Source organism: Hipposideros armiger, unplaced genomic scaffold (genome assembly GCF_001890085.2).
Source record: "Hipposideros armiger isolate ML-2016 unplaced genomic scaffold, ASM189008v1 scaffold_2, whole genome shotgun sequence".
Taxonomy (NCBI): Eukaryota; Metazoa; Chordata; class Mammalia; order Chiroptera; family Hipposideridae; genus Hipposideros; species Hipposideros armiger.
The window spans coordinates 3,718,049-3,726,693 of NW_017731352.1; the positions used below are offsets into that span (position 1 = coordinate 3,718,049).

At 37.5% G+C, this 8,645-nt stretch overlaps 1 protein-coding gene and 1 pseudogene across 3 annotated transcripts in view; both read left to right on the plus strand.

The window, feature by feature from the left end:
- COMMD1 (copper metabolism domain containing 1) overlaps positions 1-8,645 on the plus strand; it is a 126,403-nt gene that overhangs the window by 40,393 nt on the left and 77,365 nt on the right. The gene's annotated exons all lie outside the window — the stretch shown is intronic.
- On the plus strand, positions 5,847-7,436 carry LOC109377572 (proteasome subunit alpha type-1-like; annotated as a pseudogene).

Below are 8,645 nucleotides of genomic sequence, written 5' to 3' on the forward strand. Positions count from 1 at the left end.
CGGCTTCTGGATGGCCGCTCATGGCGGCTGCTGGCCTTTTTGTTCTTCAGTCTAGTTGTGGAGGATGGTGCTTCACTGGCCCATGTTGGTATTATCATTGTGCTCTTCCCGGGTGAGGCAGATCGGTCGCTGGCCATTAAACAACTGGGATGGCTGCTCACACCGGCTGCTGGCTGCTCATGCTGGCTGTCAGCTACTCACAGTAGCATGGCAGCCCACTGCAGCCCCACTGCAGCCTACGCCATTGCTGGCGACTCACAGCAGCCCAGCTCCAGGTCAAGCTGTTGTTCACCATCTTAGCAGTAGAAGGCAGCATCACTGGCCCATGTGGGATCCGAACCGGCAGCCCTGCTGCTCAGAGCTCATGCTCCCAAGCCAACTCTTAACCAACGCACCACTCGGCTGGCCCGTATGTTGTTTTTTTTTAAGTTTTTCAATCCCTCACCAAAAATACATAAAAATATAAGCTCCAATTATTTTACTATTGCCACAAAAGTTTCTAAATGTTTCCTCTCAGTTTCTGTAATCACCTTGAAGTGGAGGTAACAAAGTTTGTGGACTGGCACTGGTCCTCAGACTTCACTTGGAATACCACTGCTCCAGATTTCCTGGCAAAGAGGGAAAGACAAAGGTGCCGTATTGTGCTTTCAGTTACATACCAGATTGAGCGCTCTTCAAAGGCAAGTTCGTATTTTATTCATTTTACTTGAGAGCTTAGGACAGGGCCTGATACGTAATAGGCAGGTGATGAAAACTCAATGATGTAGATGAAAATTCAGTGATAACAAATGGAGTGATAAAACTGAAAGGGCTAGCACAAATTCTGCAAATATTTAAAACTGTGAATTGTGAAATAATAACTTAGGAGGTTTCCATATCAGGTTATCATCTTTTTCTTTAGGGATGAAATAAGCCTTAAAATTTTTCTAATGGGAACAGCCTGTTAGCTCACTTGGTTAGAGCACAGTGCTCATAACACCAAGGTTGCCGGTTTGATCCCCGCATGGGCCACTGAGTTGCGCCCTCCACAAACAGATTGAAACAACTACTTGACTTGGAGTTGGGGTGGCCGGTTAGCTCAGTTGGTTAGAGTGCAGTGCTCATAATGGGTCCTGGAAAAACACACTTCCCCAGTTACAAAAAAAAATTTCTGATGAAGTACATTCAATTTTGAATGGCAATTGAGAGCCAGCTCTAATCCCTGGCTTTTAAACATTTTGTTCTACTTTAAGAATACAAAAGCTGATTGATGCTGAAGGTCGTTTATAGAAGGGAATAAAAATTTAGGAGATTTAGTTAAGTTTGAACCATTTGGAATTACCATTTTTTTTCAAGTCAAAACCAGTCAAATACTGGCAATTTTATGTTGCTCAACCTATAGGTATGACAACATGGAATGTTAATACGTGGGGGAACATAGAGATCATTTAGCACATTCCCTTCATTTAATTTTGGGAAGCTGAAGTCCAGAGAAATAAGTTTGAAACAGCAAAACCATTTTCTAACTAACTATAAGTACAATAAATTAGATTCCACTAATTTACTGGCAAAATAAATAAAAGACAAAAGTGAGTTGCCATTTTTTGGACTGTTTCTCCTTAAGTTTTGGACAATGTTCTAGTTAAAATAATAGCATAAACAATTTTAAGGGAAGTATTTAGCTTTTTAAAAAACAAGAACATTTTCAAGAGCTTTAGAAAATACTGATTTACCTAAACCATTTTTTTGGACAGTTTCACTTGCTTTAGCTCATTATATAATTTTTATTCTACAATAGAAGACTACAGAAGTGCAACTAAGTTATTTTGGCCTTTAATTGTGTAAGTATATATTTCTGACAGAAAAGTTTCTGATGAAATAAATCAAGAGAAAAACATTTTCTTTAAGACCCTTTACTAAGAAGCTGATATTAATAGTCCCTAGAGACAAGTTGCTTTTACTTTCTTAAGGTCTTCATTTTTTTGTGCTAACAAGTGGTAGCATTCTGTAGTTTATAGGCTTAACTAAAGGACATGTCTGCACATTATGACATAGCAAATTCTTGGAATCTTGACAAAACTATTGACAAGTAAAGGTTTGTTTTTGGTTACCATGAGTAGTTTCTATGGGGATTGAACTATTGTTAGTTCTTGGTAGCCTTCTATGCTTTGTTAGCCTGTTTTCTTCAGAAGTGATGATGAATTTAAATCTGCATGGCGTGTTCCAGTTCACTCACTTTATGGAAATTAGGGGCATGCATAACTTTCTGAAATTCATAATGACTTTTTCCATTAGGTGGTTGGAGAAGCAAATATTTATATTTCGTGTATTATCTTGCTTATATTCCTAATCATTCGTTCTTCCTTCTTGGACATAACTGAGTCACTAAAGAAATACATATCTTTCATTCAAACAACTGCCTTGGCATATTCCAACAATATTTTTTCCCTTAGAATATTAAAAACCCCATATGTAATATAACTGGAAAAAGGCTCAGTTCTTTTCAAGCAGAATGAAAATAATGATAAATATATTATTTATGGATAAGGATTTTCTGCTTGTTTTTTTTTAAAAAAGTATATATGTATGAGTTACTAGCAATGCTGACCATGATAAAGGATGTTTCCTACAATTAAACTTTTTTTCTTTCTCGGAAAAATAGAATTAACCTAAATTCAAGATCATCTTATATTTGGACCAATAAGATACTTATCCTAGAAGTTTTAAAATCTTTGACAGTATTTTTTCTGGTTCAGTAAAAAGAGCCACAAATTATTAAGTTGCATTGATTTATTGCTTATGTTTGATACACTTTTAAGAAATAGTGCTTTTGGGTCATTGAATTCATGTTCCTAATGTTTATTATTCTTGGTTATAAGAACTGAGATTTTTCACATTAATCTAGTTTTACTATATTAGAGTAGCAAGTTTGTTTTCCTCTTGTGATACAGAGTAAAACTAGAGAGATTAATAATTCTTAGATTATAATGACTATAGGCATGGTTAAAATAAAACAAATCGCATCTAAGTAGAAAATGTCGTTAAAGAAAATTTGGGAAATGCAGAAAAATGAAAAAAATTAAAACCCTATAGTTTTAATGGTGATAACTGTTTTGATCATTTCTTTCCTTATGTGTATTTGAGGGGGGTAGGCCTCTGATCTTTTTTGTGTATTTTAAAATATTATAAGACAGAGAACAATTCCATATATTGTAATTTATAAAGATGCTTTGCCTTTAGGGAAGTGGAGCATAACTTTCTATTTCTTAAGTGTGGGCTATTCATAGTGACTTCCTTCTAAAGAGTAAAATATAGAAAGGGGGAGGGGAAACGTTTATTTTACAGTGGAGAAACCTGATAAATACTACCTCAGCCAGGTATCAGTAACAGTGATAAGCTACATTAATAGCATGTACCCTTGATATAGTGTGATGAGAATGCAATGTACCTCTCTGGTTTTTCTCCCAAAAACCCATAACTCCAGTGTAGCCATGAGAAAAACATCAGACAGATCCAAAATGAGGGACATTTTACAAAATACATGAACAATACTCTTCAAAACTGTCAAGGTTATCAGGCCGGCCGATTGGCTCAGTGGTTAAGAGCTTGCTCAAGAGTGCAAGCTCTGAGCAACAGCAGTTCGAGTTCCAGCCCAAGGTGAGCAGCTGCTGAGCTGCCAACAGGTGGCAGGATGGCTCAGCTAAAAAAAACCCACAAAAAACTGCCAAACTTTCAAGGTTATCAAAAACAAAGTATGTTTGAGAAACTGTCTCAGCCAAGGGGAACTTAAGGAGACATGATGACTAAATGTAATGTAACTTGGATGGGATCCTGGAAAATAAAAACAACATTAGGTAAAAACTAAGGAAATATGAATAAAGTGTAGATAGTAGTTAATAATAATATATCAATATTGGTTCATTAATTGTCACAAGTATACCATACTAATGTAAGATGTTAATAAACTGGGAAATTGAGTGTGTGGTATATTGCAACTCTGTACTATCTTTACAACTTTTCTGTAAATCTATTCTAAAGTTAAAGTTTTATTAAAAGTGTAAAAAAGTAAATTAAGGGGCTGGCCAAGTGGCTCAGTTGGTTAAGAGTTGGCTTGGGAGCGTGAGCTCTGAGCAGCAGAGCCGCCGGTTTGGATCCCACATGAGGGCCAGTGACGCTGCACCCTCTACAACTAAGATGGTGAACAACAAACAGCTCAACCTGGAGCTGAGCTGCCGTGAGTTGCCGGCGACAGCATAGGCTGCAGTGGGGCTACAGTGGGCTGCAGTGAACTGCTGTGAGCCGCCGTGAGCAGCCATCCAGTGGCCAGCGAGCGACTGCCTCAGCTGGGAAGAGCGCAATGATCACAAGACCAACATGGGCCAGTGATGCGACGTCCTCCACAACTAGACTAAAGAACAAAAAGGACAGCAATTTGTCTGTTCCCTTCCCCCGATTCCCCAATAAAATCTATTAAAAAAAAAAAAGAAAATTAAAGATACTATTGTAATCCTCTATATACTTCTCAGATTTCATTCTTCCTGTCCTCTTAAGTAACCTGTATCCTGTATTAGGTGTTTATCAATCTCATGCATAACTTTACACTTTTACTACTTGTATTTTAAATTTATAGTATTTTTCATCTTATAAAATTTAACTACTAGTATCATTCTATATGTATTTGTCTGCTGTTGCTTTCTAAAAATTATTCTTGTTCAACATTATGTGTTTGTGCTTTATATTGATGGATATAATTCTAATTTGTTTACTGTATACTAGTTTGAATGTCACTATACATTTTTTGTTCTGGACATTTGGGTTGAATATGATTTGTTACTGTTGCCAACATTGTTGGAATAATCCATTTTGTACAGGACTCCTAGTGTCTAGATATGAGTTCCTCTAAGGTTTTTACATTGCAGAGGAGTTGCTGTGTTCTAGAATAAGTAATTCTTAAACTTTAGCAGATGATGCAAAATTACACTCCAAAAATTTTATATTCCCAGTAACGGTATATGAGAGTTGTTGGTGATGAAGTGAAGAAACAATATTTAGTATTGTGGGCATTTTACTTTTTTCCAGTAAAATGGAGGAGAAATGGTATTAGTTTATATTTTCTTGATTACTAATTAGGTTGAACATATTTTCATTTATTGACTAAGTATTTAGGTTTCCTTTTATATAAATTGTTATATTTTTGGTCAGGTTTTTAGGTGATAGACTTTTTAATTTGAAGGAATTCTTTATAGATTCTACATACAACTATTTATCAGTTATATGTTTTACAAAATCTCATTATTTAGTTTGAATTTGTAAATTTAAAATATGGTATCTTATTTATAAGAAGTTATTTTTTGCTTTAAAAAAGTTGAGAGGGCCGGCCGAGTGGCGCATTGGTTAAGAGCTGGCTTGGGATGCCAGAGAGCCCTGGTTTGGATCACACATGAGGGCCAGTGACACTGCCCTCTACAGCTAAGATGCTGAACAACAACTCAACCTGGAGCTGGGCTGCCCTGAGTCGCCGGCAGCGTAGGCTGCAGCCCCTGCTGCAGTGGGTTGCCATGGACTACTGTGTGTAGCCAGCAGCCAGCGTGAGCAGCCAGCAGCTGCAGTGAGCAGCTGTCCAGAAGCCGGGGACTGATCTGCCTCACCCGGGAAGAGCGCAATAATGGTGCCAACTTGGGCCTCCACAACTAGACTGAAGAACAAAACGACAGCAACTTGTCTGTTCCCCTTCTCCCAATTCCCCAGCGCTGTTCCCATCCCCCAATTTCCTCAATTAAAAAAAAAATCTTAAAATAAAATAAAAAAAATTGAGAGCTCCTTGATCTGCAGCTTTGCAGGAGGCCGCAGCCAGGCCCCTGAGAACCATGTTTTGAAACCAGTATGGCATTGATGTCACTGTTTGGAGACCTTAGGGCAGAGATATGCAATGGAAGCTTTCAAGGTTCAGCCACAGTTGATCTGAAATCAAAAACCCATGCAGTATTGGTAGCATTGAAGAGAGCACAGTCAGAACTTGCAGCTCATCAGAAAAATAATTCTCCATGTTGACAACCATATTGTTATCTCAATTGGAGACTTACTGCTGATACCAGACTGTTATGTAATTTTATGTGCCGGGAGTGTTTGGATTCCAGATTTGTATTCGACAAACCTCTTCCTGTGTCTCATCATGTGTCTCTAACTGGAAGCAAGACCCAGACACCAACTCAAAGCTGTGGCTGAGACCATATGCTGTTGGGCTGCTTATTGCTGGTTGTAATAATATGGGCCCTCATATTTTCCAAACCTGTCCAACTGCTAACTATTTTGACTGTAGAGCTATGTCCATTGGAGCCTGTTCTCAATCAGTACTTACTTGGAGAGACATATGAACTGTGACAATTAAGTTTGCGAACTCATCCTAGAAAAAGTGCTATATACCTCATTGCTGAATATCACTACGGTCACCTTTGAAGTACTCTCCTTGGGAAGCTATGCACCTATGCTAGCTCCTAGTCCACCCTTGAAAGCAAGTTTGGAACTCTTTTTCAAAGAGTTCTTTTTCAGCACTGTCATTGTATTATCTTTGATGTCCTGAATGTCATCAAAATGTCTTCCTTTCAATATTGCCTTTTTCTTCGGGTAAAGAAAGAAGTCATTGGGCTGGCTGAGTGGCACATTGGTTACGAGTTGGCTTGGGACACCAGCTCTGAGCAGCCGGTTCACATCCCACATTAGGGCCAGTGATGCTGCGCCCTCTACAGCTAAGATGGTGAACAACAGCTTGACCTGGAGCTGGGCTGACGTGAGTAGCCGGCGACGGTGCAGGCTGCAGTGGGGCTGTCCAGCAGCTGGCATGCGCTTTCATGAGCTGCCATGAGCTGACGGGTCCTGGAAAAAACACACTTTTTCCCCTACCCTGATAAAAATCTTTAAAAATTAAAAAAATAAATAAAATCCATAATAAATATTTTTTAAAATGGTTAACAACATCATTGCAACAAAGCTCACGAACATAATATATCTGAGTTTATGGAGTATAATTTGAATGAACTGGCTAAGCATGGTCTGCATACCTTACAAGAGAGACTTCCTGTAGAACAGGATTTAACTATAAGGAATGTTTCCCTTGGAATTGTTGGTAAAGACTTGGGGTTTATGATATATGATGATGATGATGATGATGATGATGATGATGATGATGATATGTCTTCATTCCTGGAAGGTCTTGAAGAAAGGCCACAGAGAAAAGTACAGCCTGTTCAACCTGCAAAAAAGACTGATGAACCAATAGAGCATTAAGTCTATATGTGTATTATCAAATATGTAAGAATGCAAGAACATGTACTGATGACAATAATTTATACTTTGGACTAAATGATGCAGTGGGGAAATGGTATGTTTTAGGAATCAGTCCAGGTGTGAATTTTTTCCAAGCAACTTTGCTGGAAATCATATATTGTGATGCATTTTTCTTTGAGAGGGTCTATATAATCATTTTCTAGAAAGTACAGTTATCTGTACTAATGTTTTTATATGAACAATATAGTATCTTTGTGGTTTCAAAGACAACTGTGAAATAAAATGGTTTCACCTGCAAAAAAAATTGAGTATCATTTACATATGATAGTACTTATGTATTAAGTTTGAGTTTTGAAACATGTAATATACCTGTGTAACGCATACTTCCGTCATTACCCTATCATCACCACAAAAAAGTTCCCTTGTGCCCCTTTCCAGTCAACCTCACCCCTGCTTCAGGTAACAACTCTTTCAATCTCTGTTACCATAGATTAGTTTTGCTTGTTCTAGAACTTCACAGAAGTGGAATCATGCATATATTCTTTGTATCTGAGTTTTTTATTCAGCATAATATCTGAAATTTATGCATGTTGTATCTATCAGTAGTTTTTAAATATATTTTATTTTTTAGAGCAATTTTAGGTTTATAGAAGAATTGAATGGAAAGTACAGAGAATTACCATACAACCCAGTACACTCCTCCCCATGCAATTTTCCCCATTATTAACATCTTGCAGTAGTGTGGTACATTTGTTACAATGGATGAGCCAATGTTGATTACATTATTTTTAACTAAAGTCCATGCTGTGCATTAGAATTCATTCTTTGTGTTGTACATTCTATTACTGCATTTTGTCTGTACAAATGTGTAATGATTGTGTCTACCTTTATAGTATCAGATTCTGTACAGTATACAGAATAGTTTCTACTGCCTGAAAAATCCCTTGTGCTTCACCTCTTCCTCCCTATTTCCCTCCCTCCCTCTGAACCCCTGGCAACCACTAACTTTTTATTGTCTTTATAGTTTTGCCTTTCCAGAATGTCATATAGTTGGAATCATACAGTATGTAGGCTTCACAAGTTGACTTTTTTCATTTAGTAGATTGCATTTAAGCTTCTTCCATGTCTTTTCATGGCTTGATAGCTCATATCTTTTTAGTACTGAATAATAATATTTCATTGTCTTGACGTACCACAGCTTGTTTAGCCATTCACCTACTGAAGGACATCTTGGTTCCTTCCAATTTTTGGCAGTTATGAATAAAGCTGTTATATACATCATGTGCAAGTTTTTTTGTTTTTTTTTAAAGATTTTTTTATTGGGGAATTGGGGGGACGGGAACAGTGCTGGGGAATTGGAGTAAGGGGAACAGACAAGTTGC